This window comes from Cyprinus carpio, chromosome A6, assembly GCF_018340385.1.
Source record: "Cyprinus carpio isolate SPL01 chromosome A6, ASM1834038v1, whole genome shotgun sequence".
NCBI lineage: Eukaryota > Metazoa > Chordata > Actinopteri > Cypriniformes > Cyprinidae > Cyprinus > Cyprinus carpio.
The window spans coordinates 18,499,032-18,523,052 of NC_056577.1; the positions used below are offsets into that span (position 1 = coordinate 18,499,032).

Below are 24,021 nucleotides of genomic sequence, written 5' to 3' on the forward strand. Positions count from 1 at the left end.
CCCTTAATCTGAGATTAAACCCGGATTTATGGACTATAGTACACTGGCTTGGTTAACCTAAGTGCACTTCTGGAGATTCTCCCTGCAACACTACATCGGAAGAGAGAGAATGGCAGTGCATTACCTTTCTTGTCTCATTGGCAGGTGAGACCTAAGTTTCTGGCTCTTGTTAATTTTGCAGGATGGCAAATATCTGGCCCAATGTAAGTCCTACCGTAGTACCATGCATAAGGAATAATAATGAGTTTAGTAAATGAGTTTGAATGCTGCTGCATTTGAATGTGTGCAGTGTGGTCATGTCCACATTAAGAGGTGGGCTACTGTGCTACTGTCGTTCTCTACACAATGAAAGCAAATGTGGACAGATGCTTTTGAGCTTCAAAATGATGTTTGTAAAAGGCATCATATCATCCGTGTGCAGTGAGCTGTGTGTTGTATATCAAATCTTCTGAAGCCAAAGGTAAATGCTCCTCAGACGAACATTTAAGTCATACAGATGTGTTAAGACATGACTGTGAATGAATGATGGCACAATGTTTGGTGGTTTGAACTCTTCCTTTAATGCCAGTTGCTGACGCAAGGCCCATTGTGAGAGCAGCGTATTGGATCCGAGATGGAGGTCAGGAACTGCATATACAGGGTTGAGTTTTTTCTGTGGAGGTATCCTGAGGTAAATGTTATGGGTAAGAAAGGGTTGGATGGTGTTAGCGACTATTGTTTACCTAGCCGGGATACAGGTCATACATTTTTAGTAGGCTATTAGTGCTGTTCTTAATTTAAATGTGGAAGACAAAAATACAAATGTATCTTTTATCCTCATGTGCATCAAGTAAACCTTGGGTGTGTGTGTGTGTGTGTGTGTGTGGTGTGTGTGGTGTGTGGTGTGTGTGTGGTGTGTGTGTGTGTTGTGTGTGTGTGTTGTTATAGCATTTATAGTCCACATATAATCCATAAAGCTCGTTTGATTGGTCAAATATTTGATTAAATATCATGCCTTAGTAAATAGGGAGTGGTACAACGAGACTGATTGGGGTTTGTTATTTCCAGTACCCTGAAATATATAGTGTTGGTTTTATTTAAGATATAGTATATTATATTATATTTATATTCATATTATATTATATTATTTATATATATATTATATTATATTATATATATTGATGTATTACTGGGACTCAGGCACAGACATTTATTACTGGGACTCAGGCACAGACATTTATTAGTGTCAGTTCAAAAGTATGGATCCAATAAGATTTATTTTTAGTTTTTTATTTGAAAGAAATTAATGCTTTTATTCAGCAAGATGGATTCAGTTTATCAAATTAATCAATAAAAGGCATCTATAATATTTACAGAAAGATTTCTGTTTCAAAATGATGCTGTTCTTTTTATCTTCATTGATGGATGGTTATGTCAAATTCATTATAGTGCAGAGGCTTGCTATTTGCTCAGAATGCTTTGGACTTTCTTTTTCCTTCGTTTGAGTTTCACTCAGTTGTGGTGCAGTGAAGTCCCAGAGTTTTTAGGCCTGGAGCAAAGCAGTCAGGGCTTCCATTCAAGCCATGTGACAAACTCAGTGATACATCATGGGGTCAGTCTGTTAAGTCTATCAGGTGCCCTATAGACACTGCTTGAGTTGTGCTGATAACACGCAGCACAGTGCTGTTGGACTGTTACACTGAACAAGAAAAACTCCCAGCTCACCTGCCGGCAATAATTCACAAACCTGCTTCTTCAAAATTTTTAAATGACTGCAAGGGCCGCGCAGGATGTTGAGAATTTGTAATGCTAGGGAGGAGAACTGAGCGTGGACCTGCAAATCCTCAGGTTTTTTTTGGAGGTTTGTTTTTTTCATCTGTTTGTTATTCTTTTCGAGTCTTTTTGTTGTTTTTGTGTATATCATTTGTTCAACACTGAATTATCCGTGGCGGTGCAAATACATTTGGTGCTGTATGCCAAGTCAGGCTCATTTTATCGTGAAATAGAGCTTTGGACATTTCATTCTGACAGTAGAAACTGAACTTGGAAGGCCAGGTTGGCGAGACACCAGTAGTTAAAAGAGCTGTCCCCAAAGAAAGCTCCAATGTAAAGGATTAAAATTTTTTTACCCTATAACACCTGCATTGTGAAAAGTGCTTCGGTTTGTGAAAGTGGAGGGAATGCACCGTCTGCATGTCTTTTTTTTTTAATGTGTTTTTTTTTAAAGTGCCCTATGGGAAGTTAAAAACTGCTAGAAGGCCAGGATGCACATTGACTGGATCTGGAGGGATAACTCTGTCTTCTTCATTTCACATCTCATTGCTCAATCCTGACATTGTGTTGCTGTATGATGGATCGGAGGACAGCGGGGGAAGGCTCCCTGGCAGCTTTGATCTGCTATTGAACTGACTCAGCTGCCAGTAACGCCCAGTATTGATAGCAAGCTGTACTCTCTTTTTTTACTTTTATGGGCACAGTGTTGGTGCGGCTGCTGTCTGGAGACAGTGGTGGTGTTATACCATCTGATAAGGCCTTGTACATACCATCAAAATCTGAAGGCACTGTTGACTTATATACAACTTTAACTTTACTGTGTTTTTTATGGAACATCTTAGGTTTTATTTTTATCAGAAATATGGATCGGGTAAAACATTAATGAGAAATCTCATAGTATTACATTTCGATAATAGTCAGCAATAAAAGTGCTGGAATAAACTTCTGTTGCAGTTTAACACAGTGTGGGGTGTCATCGTTTAAGACTGATACGTTAGCATTTCATTAGAAAGCTTTGCTGGAAAGCTAGATATTGTAGTGTGCTTGGGGCTCATAGACCCAGCTCTCCTATGCACATATACTTTCAGGACATGTGGTCAATCCTTCTAGAATAGACCGGGCAGGGACTTGTCTGACAACCTAATTAAAATAAGCTCGCCCATATGCCTGTTTGCAAATCAGTTGACATGTGATAGTTTAACCACTCTTGTTTCACTGTTGGTGGATTTTCATGACAAACGGAGTGTTTTCTTGATGGTGCAAGATTAGAAGAAATTTTCAGATCAAAGATCGTTTTAAAAGGGGGGTTCGTGGGTGGTAAAATGAAGGTGGTTCTGCCAATTCATCGTTTAATCTCAAACTAGTTTTTTTTGGAATTCTTAATTAGTTTTAGTTAAAAGCTCCAGGTTCTGAGCATGGATTGTGCTGAGTCAACCGCCAAAATGATGCGTATCTTAAGAATATATAATAATAATAATTAATAATAATAGTAATTATAAATATGGTGTGGTGGTGTTTCTTTGCTTTTCTTTGCTTCCAAATGTTAAACCATAGCAACTTTTAATCTTGGCGGTAATATCTGGTAGGGACACATTTAAGCGTTCCTATTGCACATAACTATGCACTTTTTTTTGCTTGTTGCAAAAGGACAGAATTGTAGCCCGAATTACAGTCAAGCTTTTGGACAGGCTCGTCCATTCCCAAATGAGGGAGCTAGGTCAGATGGCTGAGCAGTTTTTCCCAGAAGCTGCGTGTCATTGTCTGAGGAAGGAAGTGGTCATTTTTCCCAAACGGGGGGGGTTGGGGCAGCTCTGTCTTCACCCTCCAGTTGAATCCAGCAGGTGAGTGGTGTATTAGTTTCTCGCTTCCTCATCTAGGCTTCTATAGATTCAGCCCTCCATCCAGTGTAAGTCAGCAGGGCCTGCCCGTGCTCTACCTCCTTTGTTTTCTCTCTTCTGGACTCTCCAGACAGTCGATGAACTCTCTTTTCCTCACCACGGGTCACAGGGCCTCAGGTCTGCAGTGCTTGCTGTGCAGTAGGCCAACTGAACTATTTCCTTTGCACCTCCGAAATATCAGAGACTTGTTGCGAGACTAGAAATGAGTTTAAGTTGAAAAAACAGTTGTTGATTAATATATTATGATTTACGTGGATTCCTAGAAAATAACACAATGGTATCTTTTTTAAAGGAATGGTTGGTTATTTTTCTTTAACTTAAAAACCAAAAGTTAAATAGAGTTAAAGGACAGTAAAATCTTGTTCAAGAAATTCTTTTTTTTTTTTTTTTTTTTCACCAAGGAGGCAATAAATTGTTGCAAAAACCAAATGATATTCAATAATGCAGGGTCTTTAAACAAAATGCAGAGAAGAAAAAACTTCAAAAAAACTGTTTTCAGCATCGGTAATATAAGAATTTTACTACTGAGCCATGACTCTTGAGGGATATTGTAAAATTCCATAGGGGAAAATGCGGGCAACACGGAGGAGGAATTGCTGACTTGAATACCATGGAAGTCATTTTATCAAGTGTCAAGGTATTCTGTACCAAACCACAAACATTTGAAACTATAGTAGTAGTGGTATTGTAATAATTAATTGTGGAGCATTATGATATATTAAAATGGAAACCTAATGGACATTATGGCTTTTTTTTTTCGCCTGAATTTTTTCCCCTGCCTTTTCTCAAAAAGACCCTGCGTAATCTCTAAATATCTCATAATATAAAAATTCAACTCATTACATTCTTTCACTATCAAAATATCAAAGCTGTGCGATATTTATTAATTTCTTGTTGTTTTAGTGTATGTCAACATTTGTCTCAGTTGTGTCTATTTTTATTTTAGGAAAAACATCTGAGACAAAGTGTAATACCTTAAATGAACCCCAAAATTTAGAGACCGAAGCTCTGAAAGACTAATATAATATTTCTCTGTGAATTTTTTAAATCTGCGGTAAAAAGAAAGCTGTGTACGATCCTAATTTCAGGAGATTTAAGGAAAGGGAAAACAAATCCTCCATTCGTCGCTCCATTCGGTGTCTGAACTCACTATCAGAGGAGCCTAAGAAAGGTGTGTGTGTGTGGGAGAGATTGAGTCACACGCTGTGCCTAACCTGCCTCGATGGCTCATATTGGCTATATTGGAGATTTAACACACTCTAAAATCAAACTGGGACTGTTAGCGGAAGGAATCAACAGAGATAGATCAAGACAACTGAAAAGAAAAATGTTTATCACATCTCCACATGAAGCTGAATATCAAAGCACGCATCCACAGTCTCCCTCAGCCATTTCATTTTCATTCCTTTTTATCCATTGATAATGCATTCAGTGCAGGGCTCTCCCTTAGAGGAGCAAGCAGTTTTTTTTTGTGTGTGTGTGTTTTCACGGTTAAAACTGGGGTTTTCTTCTCCTTTTCTTTTGCTGGTGGTATCTTCTTCCCCAGGCCTAGTGAAGAAAGAAACTGAATAGCAGCTGAATGTGTTTTTCCCTCAATCATTATTAGTGAGGCTAATAGGCCGGCCTTTTGATTCTTTCAATATACATGATTATGTAATTGAATTCCCTGGATCAGCGTGATGGTCATCTGACAAAAAAAAAAAAACAAAAAAAAAAAAAAAAACAAAAAAAAAAAAAAAGTTTGAGTGTTCTTCAGATTTTTATGTACCTCAGTGATCAAAAATGTGTGCTCGCGCACCCCGTGGCATTCGACTGATGTGGCCTTTCAGTGAGATGCTTTTTAGCAGTGACCCACAAGAAAGAACTCGGACATGCACAATGTTTTTTAAACCGTCTTGACAAAAAAATAAATAAGGGGTTAAAATGAAATAGAATTCATCACGGTCAGAGAAGTTTCAGTAGAAGGGCTTTTGTACATTTTGTGTGGGCGTATACTGTTTTTGATTGGACACCTGTTTTCTTTAAAGCCATCTGTTTTTTTAGGCAACTAGAATGCATTAGGTTTGTGTTTTATACCTCAAAAGAATATAAGCAGGGTCATACAAGTAAAGTAAGAAAGAGTTTTATTGACAGAAGGTGTTGTTAAATTATTCCAAACAGACTGTAACTAATTAAAATGCTACCTGGATGATTTCCATTTAATAACTGGGATCTGTGTGATGGCCAGAAAGTTGGCAGCCTGGGGTCAGTCAGTACTCTGAGGGTTTATGGTTCTCGGAGCAGCAGATTAATGTTGAGTGCGTGACTCGGCTATCTTCTGCTGGCTTGACTGCTCATGATCGACAGGCCTCTGGACACCAATTCACAGTCTGAATGAATATTATGTATTGATTGACGTGCTGTTTGGGAATTCTGTTGCACATAGCACAACCCCCCTGTGCATTTCACATGAGGCCTGAAATCTACAAGATTGCATCATCCTGTTGTTGAGGGGTAGTTGTTTTGAAATAAACAAAACCGGATGAACACCAGAGCTGTTTTGCTGGGAAACTACCTAGACCAGCTTAATCCAGCTAAGACCAGACAACCTACCTTTGGGGTGTGGGGACAGATAGTTTTCCTGGTCAGGCCGGTTCTGGTTTGCTCAATTTTAGGTCAAGCTGGGATACCAAAAAAGCTAATAATAAAAATAAACCACTTTTTTAAAACCAGTCTTATTTCTAAGATTATGAATTATTTGTATGGTAATAATAGTTAGCCTATCAGCAGGCTGCTGTATCGTAAATTTACTGAATTAATACATTGTTTTACAAAATTTGTTTAGCAAAATGCATAATACGAAATTTAATAGTCTAAATATACAAGTCTAAAAAAACTAACAAACAAAAACAAGCCGAAAAACAGTTTATGATGGTTTTTATATGATTTTAGGCTGACTAAAAAACTACTTATTTATAAAACACTGTTTTAAAAACAGTCTAATATTATGAATATGATATGAATATATAGCCGATGCTGTTGTGTATAATTTGTTATCACGATTATGATAATAATATTATTCCAGATATTGTGTTGGTGTTTAAATAATAATAAATGACCAGCAAAATAATTTACGTTGTGTCCAATCCTCATGTATTATGAATTATCTTTTTTTTGTAATTATTTTAGGAGTATTATAAATATTCGTAATAAACATATCATGTGTATTGGCAGCCTACATTGTGTACATTTATTAAATAGATGTTTGTATATTGAGTGATCATAAACATTAATTACAAATGCAAAGCAACTATTCTCAAGTGATTAATTTGTTAATTTGTTGGCACAAACCATTTTAAAGTGGTGCTCAGTGACTCAAGTATAATAAATGATAGTCACTCTTAGTCAATGAGATGAGGAAAGCTCAGAGCGTTCTGACTGCTGCCTTCATGCCACCTTGTTACCTTGATAATGAGCTGTAGGTGGTGCTTGCCCTGGTCAGAGAAGCCATCGGGCTGCAGCAGACGGAGATGGGGTTCAGCACAACATGGGGAAGGCTCCGCTAGGGGCGAGGAGAGGCAACCATTACACAAGGGAGGCATTTACAAGGTCTTAGCTGCAGGGTTGATTGTAACAGATAGGAGCATAAGTGCAACAGCAATTGCGTCACTGCATAATACTAGACACAAACTAGACAAGACCGGTAGAGTTCAGCTCTAGAGAGTTAAGAAACTAGGCATGGAGTAAGCAGAGCTCGGATAGAATTCAGTGTCAGAACTCGTGGAGATTGGGGGGGTGTAGAAAGACACACATCTTGGTGTAGAAGAAAAAAAAAAAAAGAATTTTTCTTTTTTTTTTTTTAGTAGGAGACAGAAATTGCAATATTCAGCACTGCTGCACTGAAACGGGACGTCACTTTGCTACTGACGCACGGAACTCCAGAGAAGATATGGGAGCGAGGGCCTAGAATCGCTCCACAGAGGCCTGGCGCAATGTTCTCGTCTATAATTACCACCCTGTCTAGGATGTATCCTGTATTTGATTCATGTCTAAAAACCACTGTCAGATATTTTTGCTGTCATCAGTGTGAGAAGAATGAAAAAAAAGGGTCTTATAAAAAAGAAAAAGAAGGAAATAAAAATGCCCTTTATTATTTAATCCTTCTATGTCTTGCTCTCTTGGAATTTGTCCTTGCATGTCAGCTGCATGACACTTCGGCATGGGGTTGTGCTGCGCACAGTTTTAGGGTGTTCTTTTGCTCAAAATCTCTTACAGATCAGTTTGGCCCATGTTAATTTTAAAATGTGTGCCCACCTCTGCTGCCAATATTTTAAAATGAGGAGACATCAATAATTCAGCTTCAGTGGGAGTAGAATTCTCTGCCCGTCTCACAAGTTCTCTTTAGAAAAGGTTTTAAACAGGTGTACATGTATGTTTAATGAGGAGTGTTGTGTTTTATGGATTTGGCATTTCTAGAGTAAGGTCCTAGAATACTTATATATCTATAATAACAGCATTTGCATTCATCTCAATGAGAGTTGCTCAGCTGGTACATTCTTAAAGGATAGTTCACCCAGAAATGAAAAATTACTAATGATTTACTCACCATCAAACCATCCAAGGTGTATATGACTTTCTTCTTTCAGAGTTCTATTAAAAATGTCCTGGCTCTTCCAAGCTTTATAATGGCAGTGAATGGTGATCGAGATTTTGAAGCTAAAAATAAAGTGCATCCATCCATCCCCCCCCCCCCATGTAAAGTTCTCCACACGACCCCCAGAGGGTTAATAAGGCCTTCTCTAACTATCGTACGTAAATCGTAATGTCTAGTTTCTGCTAACTATCGTACGTGCAACAATAATCTCTAGCTTTCCGTTTTACTCGAGAGAGAGTGGCGTTCCATCAGATGACGTAGGATTTACGGTAGGGGTAGCATATCCTCCGGTGGAGAAGTATGGCTAGTCTTGCGATCTAGAACCAAGTTTGGTTTGTGTCCTCTTGGTTTATATTGAAATCCTCTGTCATTTTTCTTTACAAATCCCGTCGTTTTATATTTCTAGGATGTCACCTAGGATGGCTTGAGGGTGAGTAAATAATGGGGGAATTTTCATTTTTGGGTGAAACTATTCCTTTTTAAATATTACTTTCTGTGTAGCATTTTGAGTGTGCTGATATAGTATGATTTTTTTTTTTTTAACGTTTGTATCACTTTGCTTGGCATTCAGACTGTACATTTAGTTGTAGGGATTTTTCAGAGATTCTTAACTGCAGGTTACATTGTTATACCAGTCTTGACTGTCTTGAAAAGTGAATCATTCACATATGATTTGTTCAAAACCCCACTGCAGTAGCTGCCTTACAAATTGACAGGGTCCCTATGCATTGTTCACGAGCACACTTCTTCCGATTGCCCTGCACATGGGATATCTGTTGAAATACTCTTCACTTGGCAAAATGCATTGTTCGGAACACCATGCAACGTCATCAGTGTGGGGTATGATGACAATAATGTATGTATACACATCCATTATAACCACATCCATGTATTAAGTCATTATTAACCTGTATTGTTCATTTGTGAGTCACACTTGTGTTTTTCGCGGTCAAAAGTGACCGGACACCTGAAATTAAACTTTTTTTTTTTTTAATTTTCAGTGAAATCAATATAATATATTTTTGTTCAATAATATTTTTTCTTTTATATTTTGAGAGAATTTAATGGTACTATTTAATATTTATGCAATACTTATTATACATTTTTTCCCACTGAAAATAATATACTTTTTTTTTCTAAAATTGTTCTATTACTTTTCAATTATGGCAGTAATTCATGTTAAAATAGAGACAATGCCTTTAAAATCCAATTTTTGAAAGCAGATTAGTTCCATCTGGTGCGAGTAAAAAAAAACGAAAAACCTCTGAAATTCCATGGTTTAGACCAATGTCAAACTCAGCTCCTGGAGGGCCACAGCCCTGCACAGTTTAGTAGACATAACCCTAATTAATACATCTGATCCAGTTAATCTAATCATTTAGGTTTATTGAAAACTACATGGTATATGTGTTGGAGTAGGGTTGGAACTAATCTCTGCAGGGCTGCAGCCCTCCAGGAACTGAGTTTAACACCCCTGGTTTAGACACTAGATTCCTATAGAACTCTATATAAAACGATTATAAATTCTCTAGTTGGTTTTAGATATAAATACTTTTTTTTTTTAAGTAAGTATATTTAGACATTCTCAAAGACAACTTTTTGTAATGTTTTAGATTATTATAATTTTTTAAATGTTTGTTTGAAATGTCAGTTCTTGTATTAATTTTACTACAGTCAAGCCAGAACACAAAGAAAGTCATTTTATTACACCTAACATCAGAGTTTCAGCAAAATGTATCAAAAATGAACAGGAATGCTTTATCAGAGGTCTGATTTCAACCTCTTATTTGAATGTGCGGCTCAATTTTTACCATATTGTTACAGCCACACCAGTTCATATGTGTGTGTATAATAGTGTGTTGTGTGTGTGTCTGTGAGTGTGTGTAAGTGAGTGTGTGTGTGTCTGTTTTGTACTCTTGAAGTTTTAGAGTGTCACCCATTCCTTAGTGTCTGTGTTTTTACCTCCATTGTGGCTAAATTATTGATTTTATTTAATTATTTGTGAAAACATGCTGTGTGTTACAGTCACACTAGTACATAAATGTGTGTCTGTGGGGGGTAGGGGGAGTGTTTTTCTATTTTGCACTTGTGATATTTTAGACTGCCAGCCCTTCATTGCTGTGCACTTTTTTTTTTGCATCGTGAATGATCTGTAGATTGTACATCTCTGTAGATCAATCACTCTGTAGATCTCTGTATTTTCATATTTTTGCATATTTCCCATTTATTTTTGACAGCGAACAACACAAGTGTGATTTTTTTTTTTTTTTTTTTTTTTTTTTTTTTTAATGACCACCTAACCAAGTCGACATTTTTTTTTTTTTGTGGTCACATAGTGATAGCAAAAAACAAACAAACAAACAAATAAAAGCCATCACATAGCCCATAAAAGTCAGTGAGTTTCATACCATTCCCATAAAGTAGCGATTTTTACAATTTAAAAAAATAAATAAATAAATAAATTCCATGCAAGTCTATATGATTACTGGACAATGCCAGAGGATTAATTGAAGTAATATCAATGATCATGTTTGAAAGCACTAAACTAGTGATAAATGTCTGTTGTGATGTTTTATTGTAAAAATAAACAGTTTGGTTATATTTTAGCTTTAATCATGATAGTCTCACTGTAACTGTCATCTTTCATACTTTTACCGCAAACATCTGTGTATAAACCACACCAGAAACTAATTAATCTACAAAAAAAAAAATCACAGGAGTCTCATAAATGTTTTACTGTGTTTATTTTAGTCAAACTTCTTGCAGTACTGGGAGATATGCAATAAATGGTGAAGTGATGTAGTGTTCACTTATTCCCTATGCATTCGCAGTGCCCTTATAAATTGAATGCTTGCTCCCTTGGATTAGAATCTCACTTAATGACAGAATACCTGCGAAGTCCAATTCACACTTGTGCTCGATTTGAACATATCTTGTGTGTTGCTCGAAGATGCTTTGAAACTGGTTTGGTTACATACACAAGCTATGTATGTAAGCCACAATATTCCAGAATGGCAAAAAAAAATTAAATAAATTTCTAGCCAAATTAGTCTTTGAAGAAGGTCAGTAAAACTGTGATTTTTATTTCATATTCAGTGTTTTTTTGTTTGTTTGTGTTTTTGCTTGTTTCATATTTATAGTGTGCAAACTATTTTTGTTGTCAAAATAGACAAATATTGTTCTAAAATGGAAGTTTCACAATATTAAATTATTTTTTATAGAAATTTTGTGTAAGACCAGTGTGTGCCGTTAATGTGATATTGCTTAACTATAATTAAATTATATGCATTCCTATATTCTATATTTTTTTATATGCAAAAATTTATTCATCAGAATACACTGCTATTTTTGAGAAGCCATTAATGGAAAATGGCCACCAAATGATGTAGTTACAACATTTACCTTCCATACATTACATTGGCTAAGTGCTGAAACTATTCAGCTAGAATAATACATCATGTGATTTGAGGGACTAGTTTCTGTGTATTCTTGTAGAATTGTGATATGTATTGTCCTTATTTTAGTTGTTGAGTTTTACCATCAGAACTTGGGTTTCATCATTTACAATTGTACAGTGATGCATTGACATGTGCTGGTTGTTGTTCTTTATGTAAGCTTTGCATGTTGTGGCCACTTTGCTTTATCAGAGCACCGCTGGTGTCAGCAGGAAAGTTTCATGCTCACCTGATCTCACTGGACACGCTTCAAGGGTTACACTTTACTGAGTCTTTCAGTTTTCAGTCACACAGTCGCCGTGGTTGAAGGGAATCTAATTTAAACATTGAAACATTAAGCCAGCCTCTCCTGGCCGACTCAAATGGCAGACATATGACTCCCATCTTCACTCTCAAGGCAATCACAACCCCCTCTGGAGTCATATATTTGAAATACGTTGTCACTGTTTTGGTGTGTGTTTGCTAGTGAGTGCGTTTGCCCCTGATACCAGGGAAGTAAAACGCTTCATTAGAGATGTGACTATTGGAGAGTGAATGGTTCAGCTGAGAGTCGTTTGCAATAGAGTAAAGGGTCCTGATCTCATCTTTTATTTATTTATTTTTTAGCAAGTGGGAAATATTAAGTCTTTGCCCTTTACAAAGCCCAGTGTCTGATGTCTGTTGAATTTACAATATTGACCTGTAACTTGAATGGCAGTGAACTGCTGGAGAAGCACAAATAAGCAGAAGTGCATTAAGGAATAAGAAAAAATATACTTGGGTGACAGTCACACATTTTGAGAGTCACACTTTAATGCTGGGCTTAGTTGGACAGCAAATTTGGGCAAAATTTTGAAAATAAGAATCGATTCCCTTTTAATTCATTATATCTAATTTCAGTTGATTCGGCCACTTCTCAGAGAAAGCTGAATTCAAAGCACAGGAAATTTACTGAATTACGATTCAAATAACAGGATATTGCATTCTGGGACATGAAGTTTCTTCCACCCTGGAAGATGGAAATCTGTAATACATATAAATACATGTCTTTAATACATACAAATTTTTTTAAACCTTCGAAACGTTCAAATAAGGCTGTCAAGTCTTGTTTGTTCTGACTGTCCTTTTTTCTTGTCCATTTATTAAGGTTATATGAATTTCTTTGAATTTGAATTCATTTAAATTCCGTTTATGTAAATTTGCAAAAACCCAGCTACTCATCTTAGGCTGGGTTAAGGTATTTTTTTCATCAGATATTCTAACAAGGCCTATTAACTATAGATTAAAGTTCACCCAAAAAAGTAAAATTCTGTCATCATTTAACCAGCAACACTTCCTTGGTCAAACAGCACCACCAGAAAAACCATGGTGGTCACTGGTCAATCAGCTTAGCTATTTATTGGTGAACAATATGGCTTTGCTGATCCACCAGCATCAAACCAGCCTGGATTCTTATTGCAAGAGACCGTAAAACTCACAATGTCCTACTCCGATATCAGGATTTTAGTTCTACATAATATACTACACAAGAAATTGAGATTAGGCCTTGAGAATCCTGCAGTAATTACAACCCAGATATTGTCAAAGTACAAGATCATACCACTATATACAAATGTTATATAGTGATTTATTATTTATTTCATATAAAACAAGCATTTTATGAATTTTACGGAAGGTGGATCTTCTAAAGAGGTGTCGTTAGGCTTCATTTGAGTTCTGAGAGGACCATTAAGGGGCTTGGATGGAGAAATTTCTTACTCATTCCATTCATTCCTTTTGCTGAAAGAGGATTACATACAGTAGTCTTCCAAATCCTGCTCAACGATACCTCACAGTACATCAAAAAAAAACTGAAAATCTGGGATTATTTCTGGGACAAAGGGAATGAGGCGATGGGACTAAAGTCCACAAAGCAAATAGGGTTGGAATTTTATTATAAGTTAGGATAGAAACATAGCAGTGATACATAATCTACTTATGTAAATGTCACAGTTAAAAGTGAAGTGTGTCATTTCTGCGCCACAAGCATCATCAGATGGAATTGAATTTCTCAAATATTGACCCATCCAATAAACACATAGTCCCACGCCAAAATCAGACCTTTAGGAAGCCTGTTTAGAAATTCGCCTACAAATGTTGCCTCTGTTCTAGTATATCGTGTGAAGCATGTCACAAAAAACACTCTTCACTTTTAATTTCTTTAAAAGAAGCTCAAAGCTGCTTGTAGACAAAATGCTTACAGAAAAATTGCATATATGTTTCCTCTCCAGAAAGAACAGGGAACAGCTCATCGTCTATTGCTCTTTGTTCATGCCTGACTGGATGGTAAAGATAATTTCAGAAGAACATACTGCAAGCTTCCTGATTGCTGAGTTAATTATGCAAACATGGCTTGCTAGAGCTTTTAAGAGCAAACCCGTTGCACTGGCATGTCCTAATCTAATGTCTTTTCTCTTCTTCGTCTCTCCCTAATGAATGTGTGCTGTCTTTACAGACAGTACATTTTTCTTTGGAGGATATTGAGTCATCTCAATGGCGAGTCAGTGAAGGTGAATGGGTGCACGGTAGTTGGCTCTGAGTTTCGGGGGGGCTCAAAAGAATCCCTGTGAAACTAGACTTTAAAAAAAAAGGTACAAACCTGCCATCATGGGTTCTGTTTGAGCTTCAAGCATTTTCATTTACATTCAAGGTTTGGTGGCTGAAAATGAACAATATGCGGGACACAACAATGATGCATGACTGTCACTTGCCCTACCTTTTTAAGTTAAGTTAATGTGCTTGGTGGTCTCTGCACATTCACAGCTCTCAGGTCAACACCAGACAGAGCAAAAATCCATATCTACCGTCTCTACTGACATCCCATTTTCACCCCCTCTGCTTCACTTAGCCATCACTTTCCTTCTTCTCTCCTCTCCTCTCCTGTCCTGTTCTCTCTAATGAATTTTTGATGCTGTACGGTTCTTTCCGGTGTGTTGGGCTCACGTCCCAGTGTCGTGTGGAGGCGGCTGGGCCAAGACGCCACCCGGCTGTCGTTTATTTTTATCCATCTCTTGGCAAGCGGGAAGCAGTCCCAGGGCGTGGCGCAGGGTTCTGATTGGCTGTCTGTCTCAGGGGGAGTGCATGATGGCAAAGCCCCAGAGTGTAAGGCAGGAGCCATTTCTCTTTGGCATGCTTTAGCGAGGGATCACTGCGAGGAGATGTCATTGTTTTGGAGATGTAAGCGCCACCTTCAGAGAGAATGTGCATCTGTTCACGCTGGACTGGCCAAATTGGCTATAGATGCTTTTTCATCAGAGACTAGCTTGCAGACTGATTACGGCTCTGTTCTTTTATGAGTCAATGCTGTAATTAAAAACATAATGATGTTTAGGAATTATGAATTCATGATATTTGTAAAATTTGTGTTATATTTGTTACCCTGAAAAAAAATATTTTAAAATAGTGATCAAGATACACATTTATTCGAGGTGTAAGGAATTATATGTTTTTAATAATATGTTATTACAATTTGCTTAATGGTACACTATGACAGCTTTAGGGATATAGTGTAAATGTTTTTTAAAACCATATGAAACCAAAATGAATACAAAGAGTACATTTTAAAATCATTTTCCTTTTGTTTTTTGTGGACCTTCTTTTTTGTCATTGACTCTTACCCTGTCCTTGACCTACAATTCATTCTCCTATGTCTTTGACCATTGCTATAGTTATTACTGTCTATGTTCCATTCCTCCGTGTCTGGCTCATTTTGAATGCAAGAACATGTCCTATGATATTCGATATTTGATATTTCTCTTCTTAAAACTCATTTATTTACTGTACAGCACTTCGGCCAACAGCTGGTGGTTTCAAATGTGCTTTATAAATAAATATGACTGACTGAATGTGAACGGCCTCTTAAATGCACTAAATGCACTTTTGACTAAATTGCTTGCATGTAAAGTTGGAGCTCTGACCTCTACATAGGTCAACATTCATCAAAATATAAATTTATTTATAGAGATTGTAAAAAATGTTTGCCCACTTACAAAGAAATGAAGGATCTGTCATTTTTGTGGTAGGTTTATTTGAACGGATAAAGACCGATTGCCAACCAAAGGTTAGAGATTGATTTGCATAAAAATTGCATACAAAATTACATTTTTTTTTTGTTGTTAATTGGGGAAACGTACAAAATGAAATAAAATGTCCCCACTGTATGTATGTATGTGTATGTATGTATATATGTATATATGTATATATATGGTCTCAAGCTAAAAAGAACAATGTTCCAGTTCAGTATGTTGAAGTTACATGAAAAAAAGGTAATAAAAAAGGTAATGTTGAGATTACTTGAAGTTAAAGAAGTAAGAAGTTTTGACAGAAGTGTTAATGAATAAAATATATTAAAGCCATCCTTTCAGGCGCCATATGTGCAGAATCTTTTTAATTAGCTTCTCCAATTACCTTTACTATTAATCTGTCTTTTGGCAAAAGCATAGTTGCAGAACCTTATTTAATACCCTAAAAGAAAACTTGTTTTTTCTCCAGCAGGCCACAGGAAAATTGTGTGGGCTGATGCTGTTCAGAATGTTATCTACTCCGTACAGTCTAAAACTCTGAAGAAATAACCCAGACTTTTTATTAGTCAACAACCATGTTTTAATTAGGCACAAATTCTTAGTCCTGTTTGCTTTTTAGATAATATTGGAATTTGAATCATAAAAGCAAGAGGGTCAATGACATGACATAATTTGTTCAAAAATTAAAATACAATTGATTGTTCATTCTAAGGCCTCATATGTAACTAGAAAAAGTAATGTGACCAACATGCAAGGAAAAAACATAACAGCAAATTGTGTCATATAAACAACACCTACAGATCTTCATGATTATGTCAAGTATTTTTAAATATCAGATTTATTATGACAGGGCAAGGTTAATTCAGATTGTAAATGGCATGTGGTGTGACTCCCCAAAAACATAATGATATTTATTAATAAATTATTATATAAAAATACTTTAAAATATAAAAAATAATTTGTTTAAAAAAGTTGTACCTCTTTTAAATAATAATTATTGTGTACCATACCGTCACATGTATTCAACTTGTAAAGTATTTAAATTTAAACTTTTTTGAAAATGGTATAATCGTTTTTTTAAACCATATGAAACCAGCATGAATATAAAGAGTACAGTCCTGTAGCACATATTTTCCTTTTTTATTGTGTATACTTTTATTTTTCATTGACCAAAAATATCATTAGATAATTGAAAAGCCCATAATTTTTTTTTCTCTTTCTCTATGAAATGTGTATCAGTGTTCTCTCTGTGTGGCTGCTTGTCCAGAAGGTATAAGTTTGACCTTTAGCATGTGGTTTCTGTTCCTTTGCATCTACTCATTTGAGCCTAACTGTGAAAGACTTTAATCTGGCAGCCTAGAGGTGTGTGGGCCCTGCAGGTTAAGATGCCTAATAACAGCTTTTTAGGGGCAGCAGATGTTCCTATACTGGTTTTAATTGGGCCTCATGCTGCCAACCCCCACCACAGTGCCTTTGAACAGACAGATAGGAGGCACTCCTGATTAAAGGAGAAACCTGTTAATTGCTCGATTGTGTGACTTCGAGCACAGCACTTATGCATATTAAGATATCATTGACAGCACTGTATAATTGATAGCTAGTGACCTCCCAGGGGTGTTTGGATCAGATGCAGTGCATCCAGCAAAAGCTTCTCATAATGCCCATTAAAGTGCGTTTTTGTTGTTGTTGTTTTTGCATACAAAGGACATTCAGCTAACCAGAATTTGAAAGCCTACATATTTTATTTCTGGTTAAAATAATGACCCCTCGCACCAAAAGAGAAGCTTTTGCATTCAAACTCCCTAAAAAGAGGTACCCCTAGATAGACTTTAAGGAAATTACTGCACTACCTATTGTTACTTGTAACATAAGCAAATTAGAAGTCGATCCACCAGTCTTTATGGTCGACGTTTAACAGTAGGGGATTCGAATCGTACACCATTATGCTGTACTGTGAATACCAGTAAATCACAATAAACAATGCCTAGCCTCATCGTGGTAACACCCATGCCTAATTAAAGGAGTTCCACGGGAGAGACATTTGCATATGCAAATGTCATGACCATGTTAGCAAGCATTAGATGCGAGTGGCTTTGATGCTGATGTATCGACAGCTCTTTACAACTAAGGTTTTGTATAGCAGGGCTAGATCAGCCAGTGATTGGGGCTTCTACTGAGCTTCACGTAGGGGCTGGTATCCAGGGAGAAGTGTTCAAAGGGCCGTTCTTTATTCTCAGTGTCTGAGGAAGACCAGTCCAACTCTCCACGTCAATTAGAGTTTAATCGCAATCGATAGGTCTCAGGCCCTGAAGAAAAAAATATTGATTTGTCCAAATGTCAAGATGAAACAGTTTTGCGCTAAAGCTGGGCTGAATATGGACCAAATAGAGCTAATGTAAAACTAATTTTTAGATACATTTTAGGGACATTGATTAGTCGGGAGGCCTTCATTTAAAAACACATGTGACACTGTGCTAGCAGGAATCTGGAAACTGGCACCAACATATGTACTCTCACACAACACAAAGTAAAGGAGACTACTGATTTTTGTAACACGTGGTGAGCTAAAACAGCAATTCTAACCATTTAGAAATTAGCTGTGGATGAAAGGGGATGAAATCACAATTATACTTGTTGACCACCCTTCTAAGTTAGTATATGTTGTAAGTCTATTTATACAAATAGGCTAGATATACAGAAAAAAGAGAATAAGGTTGAAGCAAAAAAAGAAAAAGGTTTACACTTTTGGGTTATAATTTGCGTTTAGACTAATGAACATTAAATTTCAGAACTTATGTCATCGGAGTCTATTTTATATATATATATATATATATATATATATATATATATATATATATATACTCCGATACATAAGTTATCTATATATAATAACTAAAATATGACATAAGTTCTGAAATATAACTATTTATAATATAATATATATAATATATATATAATATAATATTTATATATATATATATATATATATATATGTTATTTTTTTTTTTTTTTTTTTTTTTTTATTTGTAAAGTGATAGTTTACCTAAATATGAAAAGTCATGGACTGGATGTGAGGATGCGGTTAATATAAAAATAATTCAAATAATAAAAAAAAAAAATTGTAGATTCGATTAACAAAATAAATATACAAAATTTAAACTATTTAATTGTCTTTATTTGTGCTATAGCTAGTAATTTGTTTCATTGTCCTTATTTTATTACTGTTTACTTGTCGGTAAGTTTGAGAACATTTCATTTCCTTTAGTCAGTCTAGTATTAGTTTTTGCAGTGATACTGAAATTGGTATTGAGAATTGTTACATTTCAGTGGTATTTAAAATGTTGGTATTGTATCTTATTTTCAGCAAACAAATCTATGTCGTGATATATATCTATATGTTTATATCATGTTGTGTTATAAGATTTTGCTTAAACCCACTCGTAGCAGAAATTTTCTATTTGTAGCAGAAAATTGTATCAACATTTGTGATAAATCAGAAAAAAAAACACTGAGTTGCAGAAGTTACAGCAAGCAGTGTTACAACCATCCCTGTTCTCTATATACTGTTTAGCCTTACCTATAAATCATAAATCTTCTTATCTTTACATGAACATACATGGAATATTTCCCATTTGATTCATTAGGCTGCATGTAGCACAAATCTGCTGCAAGTCCTGTGTCTCCAGACATTCATTATAAACAAACATGCAGAATTTGAGAAATTAAGTAGGAGCTGAGCCACAGATTCCTTCCTGGCAGGCCTCACAGCACTGATGGTGCTCTCACTCTTCAGGACTGTTACGGGCAACCAAGAGGCCAGGATTTGTCTGGTTAACATGACCTCTTTAACCCTTGGTAGATGGTAGAAGCACACCATTCTGTCTATTCTGACTTTTTTTTTTTTCTTCCAAATAACATATATACAGTATACACTCACTGACCACTTTATTAGGTACACCTTGCTAGTACCAGGTTGGGACCCCCTTTTGCCTTCAGAACTGCCTTAATTCTTTGTGGTATAGATTCAACAAGGTGGTGGAAACATTCCTAAGAGATTTTGGTCCATATTGACATGATAGCATCACGCAGTTGTTGTAGATTTGTCGGCTGCACATCCATGATGCAAATCTCCCATTCCACCACATCCCAAAGCTGCTCTATTGGGTTGAGATCTGGTGACTGTGGAGGCCATTTGAGTAAAGTGAACACATGTCATGTTCAAGAAACCAATTTGAGATGATTGGAGCTTTGTGACATGGTGCATTATCCTGCTAGAAGTAGCCATCAGAAGATGGGTACACTGTAGTCATAAAGGGATGGACATGGTCAGCAACAATACTCAGGTAGGCTGTGGCGTTGGTACTAAGGGGCTCAAAGTGTGCCAAGAAAATATCCCACACACCATTACACCACCACCAGCAGCCTGAACCGTTGAGACAAAGCAGGATGGATCCATCTTTTCATGTTCTTTACACCAAATTCTGACCCTACCATCTGAATGTCGCAGCAGAAGTCGAGACTCATCAGACCAGGCAACGTTTTTCCAATCTTCTATTGTTCAATTTTGGTGAGCCTGTGCGAATTGTAGCCTCCATTTCCTGTTCTTAGCTGACAGGAGCATCACCTGGTGTGGTCTTCTGCTGCTGCAGCCCATCTGCTTCAGGGTTCGACGTGTTGTACATTCAGAGATGGTATTCTGCATACCTTGGTTGTAATGAGTGGTTATTTGAGTAACTGTTGCCTTTCTATCATCTCTAACCAGCCCATTCTCCTCTGACCTCTGACATCAACAAGGCATTTTCATCCACACAACTGCCGCTCACTGGATATTTTCTTTTTTTCTGACCATTCTCTGTAAACCCTAGAGATGGTTGTGCGTGAAATTCCCAGTAGATCAGCAGTTTTTGAAATACTCAGACCAGCCCGTCTGGCACCAACAACCATTCCACGTTCAAAGTCACTTAAATCCCATTTCTTCCCCATTCTGATGCTCGATTTGAACTTCAGCAAGTCATCTTCACCACATCTAGATGCCTAAATGCATTAAGTTGCTGCCATGTAATTGGCTGATTAGCAATTTGTGTTACCAAGCAATAGAACAGGTGTACCTAATAAAGTGGCCAGTGAGTGTATATTAGCTATATAACTCCATCCTCATGGTAAAAAGCTCATACATGTCACATTACAGAAGTAAAATGAATTGGGAAGAGGGGTTCAGACTTACTTTAAGGGGATAGTTCACCCAAAAATGAAAATTCTGCCATCTTACTCAACCTCGTGCCATTCTTCTTTTGTGTTCTGCAGAAGAACCAAAGTCATATAGGTTTGCAGTGACATGAGGATGATTACTTTTTAAATGAACGATTCGTTTAATGGCAGAGTGCAGGCATGGAGGCTACCAATGGCTGAGACACCAACCATATTCAAGTTTGTGGGTTGCAGTAGAGAAATGAGCACATAGAAAGAGACATACTGTATGTGTGCGGTATCTAGATCACTCTGTATTCCTCCATTCTCTTTAAAGGCCTTGTATCCTGAGCTGTTAACTACAGACTGAACAGCCTCTCTGGCTAATGTGTTTCTATGCCGCTTCAGCCATTGCTGAGTGTAATGTTTCAGAGAATTTGCAGCAAAACATGAGCTTTCCTGGGATGTAAGAACAGCATGTAGCTGACGGACAGAGATGTGTTAAGGAGAGATGTGCAGGTGTCATTATACAAACATCAGCAACTATTTTGCTGTTTATTTGCTTTCTGCTGCACTGCTTATGTCCTTGGTCTCTATGTAGTCTGATTTCATGACATTACTGTAGTGTGATGATGATGTAAAAAGATGTGTTGAAAAATGAATAGGACCCTATGATTTCTGTAATGCTGAAAACATGGACGGAATCGTGAAATTCAATCATAAAAATAGAATTCACTGTGTAATGTGGAATGTCATGGAGTTTGGCAAATATATCAAAAGTAGGGCTGTGCAATTAATCAAATTTGCATCTGCATAATGTACAAATGAAATATGAAGTCTGCATGTTCAGTGTGTATCTATGTGCCTGAGTGGAGCAGTTTTGTCTAGTACACATATTTAAGCATGCATAATGTTCCTGGCGTTTACAAAGTCTGCCATCCTACTTTATGAGGACATGAACACATGAACTACATTTCCAGAACTGCATTTTACCATTTCATTTAATAAACTATCGTCACACAGAAACATCTTAACAACCCCCAAAATCAAAAGTTTGATTTAACAGGAATATATTGCCATTGTATTGTAAAATGAGTATTTTTAAGATAAATGTGCATCATAGAACACAGAATCTGGAAAAACTAAAACAGACAGCACAGAATTAAAAAAAAATAATAATAATAATTAAATTAATTGAATTTAGGGGGGAAAAAATAAAACAGCTTAAATATTTTTTATTTTATGATAATTGAAAACTGAAAACAGAAAACAGAATTTGTGAAAAATCAAGAGAGGGCCCTACATATTTAACCATGCACAGATGCTGCTAAATAATGTATGCTAATTATCAGAAGCACTAATTACAGTTAAATAATTCCTGCATGATAAGTTAAAAAAATGTCTAAAATAAAGTTCATTAGCCAGACTGATAAGCATAAGCTTTCATAATTGATATTGTCTGAAGTGTCTATGGCATTAGCAATGTCTATGGCATTTTACATAGTTCAGCCTGTTTCTCTCTCGAAATGCGGTTTCACAACATTAGTACTGAGGATTTTATCAGCATACATGAGTGGATTGGTCATGAATGTATAATAGTGATGAGATAAAGCTGTTTTAAATTCAATTCTTGGAGTTCTTGGCGGGTCTGCTAACATTTATCAGGCAGCGCCTCGAGTGTGCATTAAAGAGATATCAAAGATGGGAATCTCTGTACCAGAAGCCTCCACCGTCGTTGCGTTCATGTAATCAGTTCATGTCATCAGTATAGTTCTTTAATAAGATTTGGATATTTCTCAGGGTGGGTTTATTTTAGAAAGTCAATTTTGATACAAGTGTATACAATGTTGTGTTAGCTAAAAAAAAAAAGCTATTGAAGTGTTATTTCCTCTGTTATTGCCCAGGAAATAAGATACAGTTCAGTAAACACATTGACCTGTTGTGGCACGTTGTCAATGTATTTGGAGTAGGTTTTCCTACCATTAAATAGCCCTGCCTTCTCTGTGCAGCACTGAACACTTTTTTATAAATGTACCTTTTGGTATACAGTATATGTGGTTTAAAGATACAAGGCAAAATTCTGTTTCTAGTTTAATCTATCTGCAGCTTCTCCCATTAAACCGCCAGCTTACCCTTACATTTTTCGACATGCTTTAGTTACTTTAGTCTCTTCCTTCCCATTTCCTTATCCTGTATCCATTATCTGATTGTGCCTCTAATGGGCACTCTTAGTGGAGTCAAAGCACCAAATCCAATCTATCACAGTAAAGTCTAAGCACTAAGCCCTATGTCCAGCTCTGCTCTGCTGTCTGGAAAAGGTGATTAACTGAAAAATGTTGGATGCCCTCTGCTCAACTAAATTACATAATGTTAAATATTTAACAGGACTAAAATTAGACGCCCAGAACTCCATTAGGAACAGAGTTTGAGCAATCCGTTTGGTGGATTCTAAAAAGACAGAATATAGAAGGAAAAGATTGCTTGCTATTCAGTGGAATGATGATCTGTTTTTCTTAAATCTCTGTTTAGGATTCAAACTACACTACTGTTAAAAAGTTTGGGGTCAGTAAGAAATTAATACTTCTTAAACAAGGATTCAATTTTCAATTGATCAAAAGCCGTGGATGTATTATTCCCACCGGTCTTGATGCAGTAGGAGCTGATGGGTTATGTATGTTAGCGTCTGCCTCTCAGCATTGGCTATAGCAGGGACGACTGGCTATCTCTCCGCTAGCACTCCCAATGAGTACAAATGTCTTCAATCCAGCAGTTTCGTCTGCACTCAGTGATCACAGTTCGTTTGATGGGCATAGCCCAAACCATAATTCAGTATTTACTCAAAAGCATTAGATAAAGCCTTATGAGTCCCATTAATTTTGATCCTCCTGGCTTTTAAACTGAGACAGATCGGTGTCTTAGGGAAAATTAGCATTTAAATGACTTGTGACCTGCAGCCTCCAGTCAACTCGCTGCAAAATCTTCTCAGCCATGAGAGATCCTGCTCTCTCCTTTATTTAATCTGTAGCTAAGAGTTATTTTCTGTGTGTGGGTGTGGG

General features: G+C 36.6%; 1 protein-coding gene across 1 annotated transcript in view; it reads left to right on the forward strand.

Annotated features, from left to right (window-relative positions):
- LOC109112082 (ras-related protein Rab-6A-like) overlaps positions 1-24,021 on the forward strand; it is a 358,885-nt gene that overhangs the window by 320,637 nt on the left and 14,227 nt on the right. The gene's annotated exons all lie outside the window — the stretch shown is intronic.